Here is a 16,325-nt window from a genome sequence, read left to right on the forward strand (position 1 = left end):
TTTGCTTCAAGAAATATTATGGGAAGGGAAATAGCAAGATGTAAAGAGCAAAAAAGTCATCATTCTCTTTCAATTGTTAGAACATCTATCTGAAATCATAATTATGATGCACTGTGGTATGTGTTGAAATAGGAAATACATGTAACGTCCCGTAGGAGCAGCAAACTCAGTGGTGTTGGTGAGGGTGTGTCATGGAAGTAATCACAAAGCAGGTGACTGTTGGTTGGGGTCCTGAAACATTAGTGTGCCTTCCCTGTGTCCAGTAGTGGTCTGGAGGGGTCAGGAAGCCTGCCTTTGACTTTGAGGGAACCAGAGGGTTTGAGGTCCTCTCTCTTCTATTGCTCTAGTACACTGCATAGCAGCAGTATACTGGGTTTATAGTTGACGTTTAAATCGCTGATTGATCATTAAGATTGGGATGTATCTGTGGAAATGAAAATAGGAAGAGTCGTATGCTTTTTATTTTATTTTTTTTCCTATATCTGAAAAGGTATGTAGTACTTTGCTGAGTGGTTGGCAATAAAGTTTGCAGTATTCAGTGTATTCAGTTTTAGTATCTAAGTAGAATTAAACTGTTGCTGTAAACTGGAATAGCACTTTGTTACTGACAAGTTTTAGAATGCATCTGTTCGTCAATTACCTGTTTGGGAAGATTGTAGTTAATGATTTTGAGAATGTGGCTATAAACTTCCAACTGACTCAAGAAAAGCAAATAAGTCAAGATTGACAAATGTATAGGCTCTTCATCTTATTGTGTGTGTGGGTTTTTTTTTTCCTTTTAGTTATTTGTCAAGGTATAAAGAATTCTATCACACTTAAGACAAGTTAAGTAAACTTCACGGGGTGTATTCTGACATGGCATGGAGCCGATCCCATGGCCTAGATCTTAAAGGTGATTTTATGTTTAAACTTTCATGAAAACATATGTGATTGAAACACATTAATATATTGATACAGAGGGCAGTTAATTTTTGTCTTTTTTTTGTGTGTGTGTGGTACTGTTGTGGCCTCTCCCATTGCGGAGCACAGGCTCTGGACGCACAGGCTCAGCGGCCATGGCTCACGGGCCTAGCCGCTCCGCGGCATGTGGGATCTTCCCGGACCGGGGCACGAACCCATGTCCCCTGCATTGGCAGGCGGACTCTCAACCACTGCGCCACCAGGGAAGCCCTAATTTTTGTCTTTTGATACATGTGAGCGCAGCTTTCATTTTGCTGAAAGAATGTGACCAGTTTTCAGTTTGGGATTCTACCATTTAGTAAAGATAGTCCACTTAATTTTAGAAATAGATTTAATATATAATACCTAATAATACTTCTATGAATGTTTTTTTACTGAAAACTTTTATTGTAATACTCTGAAGAAACTATGCCATTCTAGTCTTCAAGACTTAAATGAATCAAGTGTTTATTAGCTGTTGTAGTTTTTAAACTAATAAAAGTCAGTACATCAGCAATTTGTAAATACAGTTTTTAAAATAATGCCTTAACAACTTTACAGTGGTTATAATGACTGTATTTAGGCCTAAAGTTAGTTAATAATTTGACATGAAGGCTTTTTAATAGTTTGATGGTGCAGATAAGGGATAGGTAAACTCTGGCTGGTGGGCCAGATCCAGCCCGTCGCCTGGTTTTGTAAAGGAAGTTTTTCTGGAACATAGTCGCACCTGTTGTTTACATGGTAGTTATGGCTCCTTTCACCCTACACCAGTGGGGCAGAGTAGTTGCAACAGTAACTGTACAGCCCACAAATCTGGAAATGTTTAAATTTAGATTTTAAAAATTGAAAAATTCTTTGAGCCTATACAGGGCAAGTCCATTGACCCCTGAGGTAGAAAACAGTCAGGAACTTGGGTGCGGAAGCCAAATGGCCTAGGTTCAAATCCCCTTTCTCCCATTTCATAGCTAGTGACCATGGGCAAATCACTTAACCTCTATGCCTCCTTATGAGGTTTAAATGCACTTATTTGTATAAATAGTGCCTGGCACATACTAAGCGCTGTGTAAGTGATTGCTGTTGTTTCTGCTTGGAGTTTTAATAAGTTATTGTTAATAGAAAAATGACACTAATGATTTTCCTTTTAGAGTAACAAAGGCACTTTGAGTCTTTTACTTTTTCAGGAATGTAATAAGACTTTTTTCATTGACAGTCAGTGTTCCCTGTTACCAAAATTTACTTTATGAATATAAAGAATTGAATGTCTTCAAGACAGTACTTTTGCTTAAATGTCAAACCATTATTTTCCCAAGGCACATCAAACTGGCTCTGCATAGTCCAGGCCTCTAAAGCTTGTGTGCACACCCTAGGTAGCATGTGAGGTACATTTTGTAAATATAGTTTTTTAAATAATGCTTGAGACTTCCCTGGCGGTCCAGCAGTTAACACTATGTGCTCCCAATGTAGGGGGCTTGGGTTCGATCCCTGCTCAAGGAACTAGATCCCACGTTCCTGCCATAACTAAGAGCCCACATGCCACAACTAAAAGATCCGGCATGCTGCAACTAAAGACCGGCACAGCCAAACAAACAAATAAATAAATAAATCTTTATAAAAAATAAGTAAAATAAAATAATGCCTTAGGAGTTAGGAAAAGAAAATATTAGAACATTTTTACCTTTGTATTATTTTTAAAAATCTGTGTAGTTTATCATGTACATAAATTCTATGTATGGAACTTTGTGTATATAATTTGTTAATAAATAAGATGCATATTAAAAAGTTTTCTTATGGTTTGCCCAGTCAGGTGTTTGGAGGCCATTGGAGGACAGGATGATGAAATATAGGGCCTCAGCAAAGATAGAATTTAGAACCAATTCCCTGACTTAGAAGATAAGGAAAATAATTCATAGACTGTAATTGAGTTGTCCAACTTTGCATAAGTGTTCAGAAACAGGAAATGCAGTGGCTAGAATCTAATCACTGACCAAGCAGAATCTGGGTCACTGGACTCGTAAACCAGAAGTGACTGTTGAATATCTCAGGTTGATGCTCCTGGCATATATGCTTGATCTGTGTGTGTGTGTAAATCTCTGACATAATAAGCCATACTCAGGCACACCCTGTTTCCTTATTCAAGCATCTTAATTTCATCCCATTAAATCTTTGAAGTATCCGACTACCAGAAGGCATGAAGAAACCTGGGCTGAGAGTCTTCATTCCAGGAGACCTGATCTTGACTGCATGGCTGGTTTGAGGCGCATCACTCTGAACTGCAACACGCTCATTGGTGACCTGGGTGGAAGTGCTTTGGCAGAATCTCTTAGTGAGGATTTATGGCTTAGAGGGAAATTCTAAAATTGAAAATATTGAATTTTTAATATGAAATATGCTTAGCTTTTGGCGTACTATTGTGATAGGATTTTTTAAAGCCTCATTTTACTGATAGCTTTTATTTTGCTTTTCAACTTTCTCTCAGAGTTGCATATATCCTTTACAGAAAATACAGAGTAACAAGAGAACCTATAATTTTAATACCCAGATATAATCACTGTTCATTTTGGCGTATATACTTTCAGTCTTTTTTTTCCTACAAATATATATGTACACTTAGGGATTCCAAAAATAGAATTGTAGTATACTTGCTATTTCACATTCCTGCTTTTTTCACTTAATGATGTATTATGTAGTATTGCGTCGTATTGATGTCCCATAGTTTAATCAATTCTTTGCAGTTCTATTTAGACAGTTTGCTTTTCCCTGTCAGAAACAATGTGAATACGTTGTATATACATCTCTGTGTGCATCGGGATTACTTCTGTAGAATAAGGTACTACAAGTGGAATGACTAAGTGTGACCTATTTTTAAGACATTTGATACACATGGCCAAATTACCACCCAGAAAGGCTATGCCAATTTGTAGTCCACCCCAACAGTAGATGGGAAGCCTGCCTCTCACAAACACTGGCCTGTAGCACTTGTAAAAAAATGTAAAACTACGAAAATGAGTACCTGTCCATTTTCTATGCAAGTGGGATTACTCCAAATTTTATAACTTTTTTCAATTAATTTAGTATGAGCATTTTAGCAAATAAGTAAATTTGTATCTCCTACATCATTTTTTCTGATTGTTCAGTATTCCATTATATGAATATGCCACAGTGCACATAGCTTATCCATTCTTGTATATAAGCTTTGTCCAGTTTTTCAGTTACAAATAGTACTCTGATATATATCCTTACCTATATCTCTGACTATTTCTTCTGGTTAAATTCTTAGAAAGAGAGTTTTTGGATCCAAAGGGTATAGACATTATTTAAAGGCTTTTCTTACAGAATCTTGGCTTCATCTGATAGGAGAATAACCACATTTTGTTTTATTTTGTATTCATCTGATTGACTGGTGAGGTTTACTGGCTGTTTGTATTAATTTGGCTATTTGGTTAATTATACCCTGTGTCCATTCTTCTGTAGTGAGAGTTTGTAAGGGTTGTATCATATCCTGTCAGCTCCGTATGTCTGACTTGCTATTTCTGTGTGTCATGGGGGTGTTGAAAGACTCCAGTTATTTTAATGTGATGGTCCACACAACACTTAAACAAAAGACTCATGATAGTTTCCTTTCATGTAATAGTTTTTAATCCCTGCGCTTTAGTGATGATCCCTTTGGTTTAAATGAGTAGGTTGTTCAGCCCCAGAACTACTAGAATTCATGATCAGTTTTTCTGGTTTTTGTCTGACCTTTTACTGCGAGGGTTCTTGACCATCATACTTTCATGATAGGTTTTTAGTATGTATTCTCTATTCACACATTGTTGAAAGTTTTTATTATTTGTATCCTCTTAGACTTGTCTTTTTTCCTCTAAAACTAACAGTTATTACATTTCTTCTATTTTGTTTTCCCCTTTGAACTAGTTTCAAGTGTGATTTGGAGCTGAAGATCATGATCAAAAGAATGCAGTGCATTTCTGAGCTTCACCAGGTTTTGCTTGTGAGGTTTACATGCCCCTGCCGCCCTTGCTAATTATGAACTGAGATTCATTTTGTGATGCTTTTTGCTCATAGGTTATATACAGTTATTCTTCAGTTCTGTAATTGTAAAATCTGTTGTCTGATCTATTGGTACTAAAGCCAGGGTTATCATTGCACATCCAAGAAGAGGTTTTTAAATTGGATTATGCATTATGTGTGTGCGTATATGTCTCTGTTTTTTTCCATACCCAAAATTACAAACCTGCCATGACTTGTCTTGTGCAGGACTCTTCCACACGTGAGAAAATGAGAGTTGTCTATATGTTAAATCTGTAGAGTTAGCAAGTGACCTTTTGTCTTTCATCGAAAGCACTTGACCTGCAGCAGTGCGGCCTCACCAGTGAAGGAGCAAAGGCTCTACTAAAGGCCCTTGAAACCAACAGAACTCTGCTCATTCTGGATATAAGAAAAAATCTGCTGGTTGGTATGTGGTCACTTTTTTTAAATTGATAAACACATAGCAAAACAAAAAGAATTTGTTCAGGTATTGACAGTTTTTTAAAACTTAATGTGTTTAACTTTCCTCATCATATCCAGTTGGCCCTTGAACAACGTGGGTTTAGGGGTGTCGACCCCTATGCAGTTGAAGATCTGGGTATAAGTTTATAGTCAGTGGTTCCACATCTGTGGATTCAACCAACCTTGGATCATGTAGGACGATAGTACCTATTTATTGAAAACTATGCGTGTGTCAGTGGACCCGTGAGGTTCAAACCCATGTTGTTCAAGCTTCAACTGTACTTTTCTAGTGTTGCACTTCCCTTATGTTTTTAGCAGCTACTGTACTAATTAAAGTGAATTATACTTGTCAATTTTTCTTATCTCTACTCTGAATAGAGGTGAACCTAGATACTAAGGCTGCTTCCACCAAGACCATTCTTTCTTTCATTTGCAACCTCTGAATTCTTGCCAGGAGTACTTTATTCATTTGTCAGATTCACAAGTAATTTTGTAATCATCTTCTGTGTGCCAGATACGGGTTTACGGACTAGGGATAAAGCAGTGAACCAGAGAGACAAAAGTCTTGCCCTCATGGAGCTTACATTCTAGTGAAGGAGATCAGATAGAAATGAGTAAACAGATAAGTCATATAACTTTAGAGAGTAGGAAGTGCAAAAGTATCTTAATGTAAGGAGAGTGAGGGAGAGCAGGTAGGACTCCATTGGATAGGTTTGTTAGGGGACAGCTTCACTGGAGAAGTGGCATTTGAACGGAGACCTGAATGAAGAGAGGAGCAAGCCATGGAAGATGTGGAGTAAGCACATTCCAGGACAAGGAGGCAATGAGTATGTAGGCATGTAGGTGGGTGGAGTATTTAAGGAAAAGCAAGGAGGCCAATCTGGGCAGAGTACCGAGTGAAGAAGAGTGTGGTAGGACATGAGGTCAAGGAGCTAGCCAGGGGTCTGCTCTTGTAAAGTCTTGAAGGCCAGAGTAAAGATGTGGATTATTCTAAATGAGTAGAGGGGTTTGAACTGGAAAAAGGCATGATCCAAATCGTATCTGAATAAGGTGACCTGGTATAGAGAAGGGACTTGGGAGGATAAAGAAGAGGAACAGGGGTCTTCCCTGGTGGCGCAGTGGTTGAGAATCCGCCTGCCGATGCAGGGGACGCGGGTTCGTGCCCCGGTCCGGGAAGATCCCACATGCCGCGGAGCGACTGGGCCCGTGAGCCTTGGCCGCTGAGCCTGCGCGTCCGGAGCCTGTGCTCCGCAACGGGAGAGGCTACAACAGTGAGAGGCCCGTGTACCGCAAGAAAAAAAAAAAAAAAGAAAAAAGAAGAGGAACAGGGAGACCAGTTAGGAGACTATCACAGTGCTCCAAATAAGAGATGTTTATGGCCTAGGTTAGGTTGGAAGTTTGCAGCAAGTGAAAAGTGGTTGAATTCAGGTTGTGTTTTGAGGGTGTAGCTCTCAAGACCTGCAGATAGATGTGAGGTATGAAGGAAATAGTAACACGGAGACAAGTCGTTGATGATTATGTGTGCAACTGGGTAGTATCCCTTAGAAGAAGGGGGCTGATGGGAGGAGCAGCTTTTGAGGGAATATCAGGACTTGGTTTGTTATCTTGGATGCCCTGGTTTGATATCTTAGATGCTCTTTAGGTATCTAAGCGTCTGGATGGTGCTCAGACTGTACTTTGTATCCAAAGGTATCCAAAGCCACTTTAGATGCAAAATGTTTCAAGTTGACCTTTGCTGCTGCCAAAATAGTAGCCACTGTGGGCAGTCTGCAAGATGGCATCTTAGGTTTCTGAGGAAGAAATTAGAATACACAAAGGGGGAAATAAGTGTATAATTATATAATGTAGATTTCATATTTAAATGTCTGGGAAAAGCAATAATTAGTTGCCTTTTGGTTTTAAATGGAAATAGCCACTCATTGGAAAATAATTACTCTAATTTCAATTCATTTTACTTTAGGTCATTCTGTGATGAAAACAGTTACCAAACAAGTTCTCCAGATGGAAGGAATGCCAAGTCAGAGGTATATAACATGTTTCAGTTCTCTCGGAAGAATTTCTCTTTAATGGCTTGGTTTTCTTTCTTTCTTTTTTTTTTTTTTTTTTTTTTTTTTTTGCGGTACGCGGGCCTCTCACTGTTGTGGCCTCTCCCGTTGCGGAGCACAGGCTCCGGACGCACAGGCCCAGCGGCCATGGCCCACGGGCCCAGCCGCTCCGCGGCATATGGGATCCTCCCAGACCGGGGCACGAACCCGCATCCCCTGCATCGGCAGGCGGACTCTCAACCACTGCGCCACCAGGGAGGCCCTTCTTTCTTTCTTAAAAGAAAATTATCAAGGTACTTTCTGCCATCTTAAAACTAAGATTTGAGTCAAATCAAATGGCTTTTCTGTTTTTGAAAATGTTGTGTGATGCTTTAATTTAGGTTCCCAGATATGCAGATTGAAAACCTTTTAACTTTTTATTTTCTGTAACATATTATCGTTAGTCACAAATAGTCTTTTTTTTTTGGTGATAAGAATGAATAGCAGGAGCAGCATTTGTGAAACCAAATCTAATGAAACTGACTCTTTTTTGTGAGTAAATTTGAATTTTGAAACAGCAAAACAATAAGGTTTAATAAAAAGCATATTGTTTATGTTTATGATCTGCCAATTTCCCAGAAAGAGTTTTGTGGTGACTTTAGTTATATACCAGATACATTAAAATCACCAGTGGACAACACATCTTTTATTCAGGTGCCCTCTGAAAGTTTTAAAACTTTGTTGACTTCATATCACTGAACGGTCCACTTTAAAATGGTTAAAATTATAAATTTTCTGTTTTGTGTCGTTTACCACAAATTTAAAAAAATGTGTTGTTTGAAGATTTTTGGGTTTTATTTTTATTTTTTTTAATTTTCTCTTCCTGCTGTCTATACACATAATTCCACATAGCTTCAATATAATTTGCCATTCTTTTCATACTAAATTTAAATTCTGTGATTCATAGTTATACTTTCTAACATTGCATTCACAAGGTTTCATTGAGTTGGTCAAGTTTTTTTTTTTTTTTTTTTTTTTTTTTTTTTTTTTTTTTTTTTTTTGCGGTACGCGGGCCTCTCACTGTTGTGGCCTCTCCCGTTGCGGAGCACAGGCTCCGGACGCGCAGGCTCAGCGGCCATGGCTCACGGGCCCAGCCGCTCTGCGGCATGTGGGATCTTCCCGGACCGGGGCACGAACCCGTGTCCCCTGCATCGGCAGGCGGACTCTCAACCACTGCGCCACCAGGGAAGCCCTGGTCAAGTTTTTAAAATGGTGAAAAATTGGAAATAACCTCAAACTATTGTAAACATCTTCATAAATACAGCTTTTTTTTTCTAATTAAAGTTGTATGTTTTTGATTCTCTATTCATCAACTTGCTTGGACAATAGTGTATTAAATAAGTTGTTAAGAGTGTTTATGAAGTCAAAAAAAGCTTATGATCGTCTGCCCATTGTTATTTCAAGAGAGTGATATTTTAATAATCAAATAGTACATTCAAAGAAGTTAAGATTTGTGATATCACACTAATATTATTATTAAAAATTTATATCATATGTAAAGCATTCTTAAAATAGCTACATTGACTTTTGCTATGATATTAGAAATGGATAGATATATAAATAAAACATGTATATGTAAAACATATTAGGAATTCTGTAAAATTAGTACAGAATAATAGGGCATCATGGAATGAGAACAGTTAAACATTTTTTTTTAGTTAGCATGATTAAACAAAGTGGAAATGTAACTGAAGTATACAAGCTCATTGAGCTCTTTTAAGAGTAATTTTATTTCCTGGGCTTTTTTTTGTATTTGCCTCAGTTATTTGGAGACATAGAGGTAAGCCAAATCAGTATCTGGGTATATACCTAGATCCAGGTGAGTATAGGGGTGAAATAATGGTGTGAATTGTGTCACATTTATATTGTACTTATGTATGCCTAATAAAAGATGGGAACTTTTATTAGAAATTTTTTAATCTCCTAACAAGAAAAGTGTAATTAAAAAAAATTTTAATACATATATATATATATATATATTTGTGTGTGTGTGTGTGTGTGTGTGTGTGTGTGTGTGGTACGCGGGCCTCTCACTGTTGTGGCCTCTCCCGTTGCGGAGCACAGGCTCCGGACGCGCAGGCTCAGCGGCCATGGCTCACGGGCCCAGTTGCTCCACGGCATGTGGGATCTTCCCGGACCGGGGCACGAACCTGTGTCCCCTGCATAGGCAGGTGGACTCTCAACCACTGCGCCACCACGGAAGCCCTCCTATATATTTTTAAGAGGCATGTAAATCACACAGGATCGTGTGGTGATTATCAATAAGCTACACTCTATGAAATATTTGTCCTGTATTACCGCATACACTCCATTTTACCCTGCATCCTAATGCTGCTAAAATATAGTAGAAAGCAGCAGCATAGGACAGGGAGATCAGCTTGGTGCTTTGCGATGACCTAGAGGGGTGGGATAGGGAGGGTGGGAGGGAGGCTCAAGAGGGTGGGATATGGGGAAATGGGTATGCATATGGCTGATTCGCTTTGTTGTGTAACAGAAACTAACACAGAATTGTGAAGCAATTATACTCCAATCAAGATCTATTAAAATAAATAAATAAAATAACATAAAATACAGTAGCTTTGAAGGATAAATATAACCATTTTAACCTATGATGTTTGTTTTCAGTAAATTCAAATTAAATATTTAAATGTGAATTTTAATATATGGCTTGTTCTAAGTAAAATATTAACACGTAGGTCTAGTTTTTGCAACCAAATGTTTCCTATAAAGATACTTGCCTCTTTACTACTGAAATATAGGGTAATTCTCCACATTTCACTCTTTCATCCAGTGGGTTTCATTTGTTTTTTTGTGTGTTTTCTATATGAAATCAAAGGAGCAGTGAAGGTTGACAGGCTTATAGGAGGGTAAAATTGACTCACCTACCCCCCAGCAACTTGCAGCCTTATAACTTGTATTGTTTTTACATAGAAAAATTCATCTTAAATTTAACTTTTGGTCTACTTCTGAAGATTCTGTTTGGCAGAAGTCATGGGTGTATCTGTGTTTCTGTGTCCTTGAGATTCAGAAATGCCAAAGGTGTTCTAAGATTCAGGAAACTTGAGTGTTTCTGCATGATACATAAAATGTATCATACTTTGGGATTTTTTTTAAACTTTATTTTTGCATTTCTGCACATCTCAATACTTTTGTTTTAGTTAAAATAACTTGTTACTGTAGAGAACTTATATTTTTTTAAAATGCTGGCTTATGTAAAACCTTTGTACAAAACCGATCCTCTTTTTAATGGGCTTGGCATCATTGTCAAGTGCCTTTTTGATTCCTTTCGACGTGTGCACGTGTGACAGTTGCTCTGTAGACCTTTGGTGCATCTTGATTCCTTGTTTTCATGCTTTGTCAAACGTAGTCTTGGCCGCAAAGAAGCCTGTAAGTAATGGAAGGAAACACTCTGCTGGTAAAGAATGTTACCCTCCTGAAGCGCTACCACCTGGAGTGTCTGGTTTCCGGCCATTGTGTCCTGCAGAAAGTGCAAAAAGCAACAGGTAACCTGTTTGCATTCCCTGTCTTTTTCAGTCATTTAGAATTCTTTATTTTGGAACTTGTATTATGTGGGAGGTCTCTGGTGCTTTGTGTAGAGGAAAAAAGGTAACTCACACATGGCTTCTGCCTAATGAGCGCTCTAAGGAAGAAAAATTAAAAGTAATTGGGAGTTTCAAGTTGTTTCTCAAGTGTCACAACAGAGGTAACTCCGTGGGAGTCTTGAGGAGACTAAAATGATCACCAATTGTGCATGTGAGAAAAGTTTCATTAAAGGCAGGTGTAGTTGAGCGAAGCCCTACAGCACAGAAGTAGGAATTTGGATACGTACGAATGGGAAAAAAGACATTTTAGGCATGGGAAATAGTTTAATGCAGAATGGATGGAAAATATGCATTAGACCTATTCTAAATCAACTGCCTTATTAACTCAGTAAATCAGATTTAGTGAGTCAAACTAGCATTACCTTATTTCTTATCCAGGGGATAGCTGTTCATAGTAATTTTTGTCACAGAACAGTAAAATGGTTGAATTATAGCTTTAGGCTTGCTAAGTGAAATAGATGGCTCTAGATGATCTTCAGGTGACTTACTTGGTAGTAATCAGGAAATTGGGGATTAACAATTGCTTAAGAAAACAAAGAGAATTGATTTTAAATAGTACTGAAGTAGTTACTGTGTAAAATATCTGTTCAGTTGCTCATGTTAAATGGATATTTCTAATCCCCACTGGACAACCGACTACTTTTTTGCAAATGGTAATGTGAATTGCTGTTGTATAAACTATAGTGTTGAATCCCCAGTGTTTGCACTTGAGTTTCACAGCTCTGTGGTTTCCTATCTTCTTCCTGAGACACTTAATTGCAGGTCCATCCTCCTCACACAGGGTGGTAAATTAGAGAACGATTAATATCACCATTTAAAGAAGAGAGACTGAAATCTCAACCATCCTGAACACAGGAGCTGAAGGGGCCTCTCAGCAGTTCAGAGAGTTATTAGCAAGCCAGTAGGCTGAATTCTGTTCTGTTTTCTCCGTAGCAGAGCCCTCCAGGTCCTTGTTTTGAGCTTATTTATTTTTATACACAATTCTATATGGATACTGTTCATACTACTAAATAGTTGTATTAACTGGGTTTAACTGGTGATGTATTTACATGAAGATCTAACTTCGTTTTGTTGCTATCTTTTTAGGGGCTTTCCATTCATCAAAGCTCGTGATGTATGTAATCAGTTGGTGGTGTGTAGCTATCATATTTATGATATATAGGGCTTGAATTGGGAAAGGTGGATGGTCATTCTTGCTTTTTAAACTGACAGAGCCTTACAAGAAGCATTTCCCTCTCTGAAATAAATCCATGTAAAACATGTTTGGTCGCTCTCCCAATGCAACTGTGTAGTTGTGTGGATTTGGCACACAACGGGCAGCCTTGTGGTGATGTCTGTAAACAAGGAATCCTGTTTTCCAGTCTGCAAATCAGCTGTTACCCAGTGAGACGAACTTGACTGCCATTTCTGACCCCTCACATGGAGCTGTCATACTCAAGAATGTTCACATGTTTTCAAGAAACGTTGTTTGCAGGCTATATGTACAAATTCCTGATCTGAAAGCCAATATACAGCAACATCTCCCAAACCTCTGCTCTCTCACCAAGGCCGCACAAATTCTCTCGCATATGGCCTCATGGCAAGCTAATACTATCAGTATCAGATTCTCCTTCCCAGTGGTCTTGGGAGACTGCATAGTTGCTCTGTGAAAGTCACCACTGCTGAGGTTGAGAGAAGAGCATTTTGGGTGTCTGTCCTGGCCTTGCATTCCCAGAGAGAGGGGTGTGCACCTCGTTCTCCTGTTAGGGTTTTCCTATGCTGCAGGGTTTGCTGCTTGTTGTCAAAATGATGTCCTAGTGACTTGTCTTCTGCGTGGTTATATAATCCCAGCACAGTTCTTTATGATCTGTAGACTTTTATGGGGTTGTGGCCAGGTCAGTTTTTAAATGTTTGGAAATGTCCTATTGAACAACATTGCAGTGGCAGTGAAGCTTGCTGGGAGAATTGTTGCCCTAGTTTTGGCTTAAGGGTGGTGAGAAGATGAAATTTTTGATGGGTCAGTTTTAGTTGTGTATGTGTATGTGATTTATTTTTTTAAATTCTAATGTCTATTATTCACAGCTTAGATATGTTGACTTCCTGATTATTCATCAGTCCCTTTACTGATGTATTTTCCTCTGAAAAACTACATTTTCTTCCAGACTGTTTTTGTCTGATGGTGAAGAATAAATTTTTCATTTGCAGTATAAAGTTGATCTGAGAAAAAATGTTTACCTTGGATCTTCACTTGGCTTCTGTGAAAGAAACTTAGTAAAATAATATGGGCAATTCCCATTACTAATCCTAACCACGTACAACAGAGGTCTGTACAGTAACATAGCAAAAATAAGTTCCTGTACTTTTACTTAGTCATTGCCTGTTTTACACTAAAGAGCAGTGAGAGACATTTATAAATAATGATACCTCAGATCACTTTTGTTAAATGTCCTCTAATATTTGGATATTTGGTATCTGGCTTGTGTTGTCTTTTATACAATCTTGTCTTCTTTCTTTGCACTTTAGTGTAACAACTCTGGGTTTCCTATCTTCTTCTTGTGACACTCAGGTCCATCAGAATTTCCTGTGACTGTGACAGTAGAGAGTCCTTCCTCCTCAGAAATCGAAGAGGTCGATGATTCCTCAGAACGTGTTCAGGAGGAGCCAGAGAAAATCCGTTTGAAACAAGAAGCATTGCAGGTACAAAGTTATCACTTTAAAGCTATAGAGAAGATTATTTTTCAAACGGAAGGCTGATTGCAACACAGCACAGCTTGTGTGAGGGTTCTGTTTTCTCCTCCCACCTGCATTGTATCCCCTTGAATGGTTCCTTAAGCTTAGACCAAGGTGAATGGTGGACATTTGAACTCTAAGAAACTAAAATCAAAACATGTCGTTAGTAATATATTTTCCTTTCCTTAGAACCTTAGTATATTAGATTTAGGGAGAAGCTTAGTGATCATAAGATAAGGAAATTGAGTTCTGAATGAATACAGTCAGCTGATTCAGTGCTCTAGTTTTACAGATGAGAAAATGGACAGTTCTAGTTGAACTCTCTTTTTATAAGAGGAAAATATGGCCTCATTTTAAATAAAAGTAAAGTTGAAAAACGTTTCGATGTTGATATTCTCCTTTCCTAAAATCAAAAATATCAAGAAGCTACATTCTATTACCAAATAAACCTGACCTCTAATGTCATTCCATACTTTTGTTTGTATGGACAGAAAAGAAAAATTGATTTTCATAAGAAATTTTTGCACCTCAAAATTAATATATTTATTTTATTTCAACTTTAATGCAGAGCTGAACATTTCTAGTAAATAAAGGAACACCATTTGTGGGGGACCTTGTCTTTGTGCTACAAAGTCCATGTTTAATTTTTTAAAATTATTTAATATGATTTTCTCTTCATATGAAACATGACACTTGACAGGTTTCAGAACTAATTATCCCGTTATTGTAGGACTATGGGAATTACTCTTTGATTTTCAAAAGAGTTAGGTTTTTATTTTTTAATTAAAATTAATGATAATATAGAGAAATTTTAAGAAAAGAACTTAGAAAATTATGAAACGTTAGAGTATGAGAAATCTATAGTTCATGTAGAGTTACTCCCTTTCGTTTTATAAATGAGCACCTACAATTTGTAGAACGTAAGTGGTTTATTAGTAAATGGCAGAGTATGACAAGACCCTAGAGCATCTAACCCGCATTCCTTGTCTTTTAGTTGTGGTGTATTCATTTCCTTCACGAATAGCCCACGAGATTGTATTTGTAAAAGCAGTAATAGACACTGGGGAAGTCCAAGAAGTTTAAACACTGGGACCACAGAATAGCAGATTCAGAATGCACTGAGAACCCTTTTAGCTCTTCTCTGTTTTGACAAGACACTACAATGATGGTATCAAAGTGTTTAAGTATATATGCCCACAAAAATCAAGAGATTTCAACATAGTTTTGAAAGACAGAAGACAAGTGGAAGAGTGTGAAACTGAAGCAGTAGAACAGAGGAAAAGCATCACCTAGAATATGCACAGGGACCACGTGCAACTGAGGAGGATTCTGACCCCACCTGCAGAAGTAGCTCCGCGCTTTGATGCGCATGTAGGAGAGAGTGTGGAGTTAGTTAAAAGTGTGACTGAAATAGGGGAGCTCATTGAAGGGTTGTGTTTGGAGGAGTGGACTCCCAGCCCCGCCCTCACCCTCCTGAAATGAGATGATTTCATTTTGAAAACAGTGAAACTGGCGAGAACTGGGGCAGCTAGTGTGAGTTTTTACACCCTAGAAAATTGTGTTTGGGGGAGATCCTATTACAGTTACTGCCCGCTCCTTCCTGCATAAGAAGCCAATCAATCGTTGACTTCAGGGAGCTTTCTGCGCTCATTCTTAAATAGAAAATAAGTGTCATTTGCCTGTTAGTTGAGTAAAGCTTACAACATGAGAGAGGGGGAAAAAGAGTGAAAGCGTATCCTAGTAGGACCAGGGACAATTTAGGGAACAGAATAATTTAAGAAAAAACCCTAATTAGTATCCTGAGAGAGGTTTAAAAAGAGCTAGCAACTATAAAAGAAGACTAGGGTATTAATGAAAAGGAGAATGGTCAGAAAGCAACAGAGGTCTCCTGGAAATGAAAATATGGGTGCTGAAATAAATTCAGTAGGAATTTAAAAAATTTCTCAATATATAAAAAAGCAAGACACAATGGAAAATGTGATAGAAATATGTTAGAGAGGCTGCATCTGGGAGATCCCACATGTTACTATTAGAAACTCCAGGCCCAGAAAAAAAATAGAGGGAAGCTGTCAAAGGGCAACAAAATTCCCCACAGCTGAAAGTAGACATCAGGCCTCAGATTGAAAATAGTTACGCAAGATGAGCAAGAATAGACTCATACCTAGGCACCCTTCATTGTGAAACTTTAAAATACTTAAAAAATAAATTAAAATAGAATAAAATACTGAGAGGATACATCCATTCCAGAGAGAAAAATACTGGTCACCTAAAAAAAAAGGTTACAATCTGACTTTATCATACTTGTCATGAGCACCATGGATCCTGGAAGGCATTAGAAAGATACCTCCAAAGTTTTTCAGGCACATAATTTTCACCCTAGGGGTTTGTATCCAGCCGAACTATCAGTCATACGTGGAGGCTGAAGAAGATATTTTGTACAGAAAGAAATTTGAAAAATTGACCTCCTGTGCTACACCTTAAGCTATTTATAGACATAATCCAG

General features: G+C 38.1%; 1 pseudogene across 1 annotated transcript in view; it reads left to right on the forward strand.

The window, feature by feature from the left end:
- The window catches only part of LOC308611519 (centrosomal protein of 78 kDa-like), a 739,857-nt pseudogene that overhangs the window by 599,556 nt on the left and 123,976 nt on the right, over positions 1–16,325 (forward strand). The window contains exons 5-10 of the transcript in view: positions 3,109–3,283; positions 5,279–5,392; positions 7,388–7,754; positions 10,737–11,014; positions 12,200–12,249; positions 13,659–13,789. The product of the transcript in view is annotated as a centrosomal protein of 78 kDa-like (transcript). The remainder of the gene's footprint in view (positions 1–3,108; positions 3,284–5,278; positions 5,393–7,387; positions 7,755–10,736; positions 11,015–12,199; positions 12,250–13,658; positions 13,790–16,325) is intronic.

This window comes from Mesoplodon bidens (assembly GCF_964165515.1).
Source record: "Mesoplodon bidens genome assembly, contig: HAP1_SCAFFOLD_120, whole genome shotgun sequence".
NCBI lineage: Eukaryota > Metazoa > Chordata > Mammalia > Artiodactyla > Ziphiidae > Mesoplodon > Mesoplodon bidens.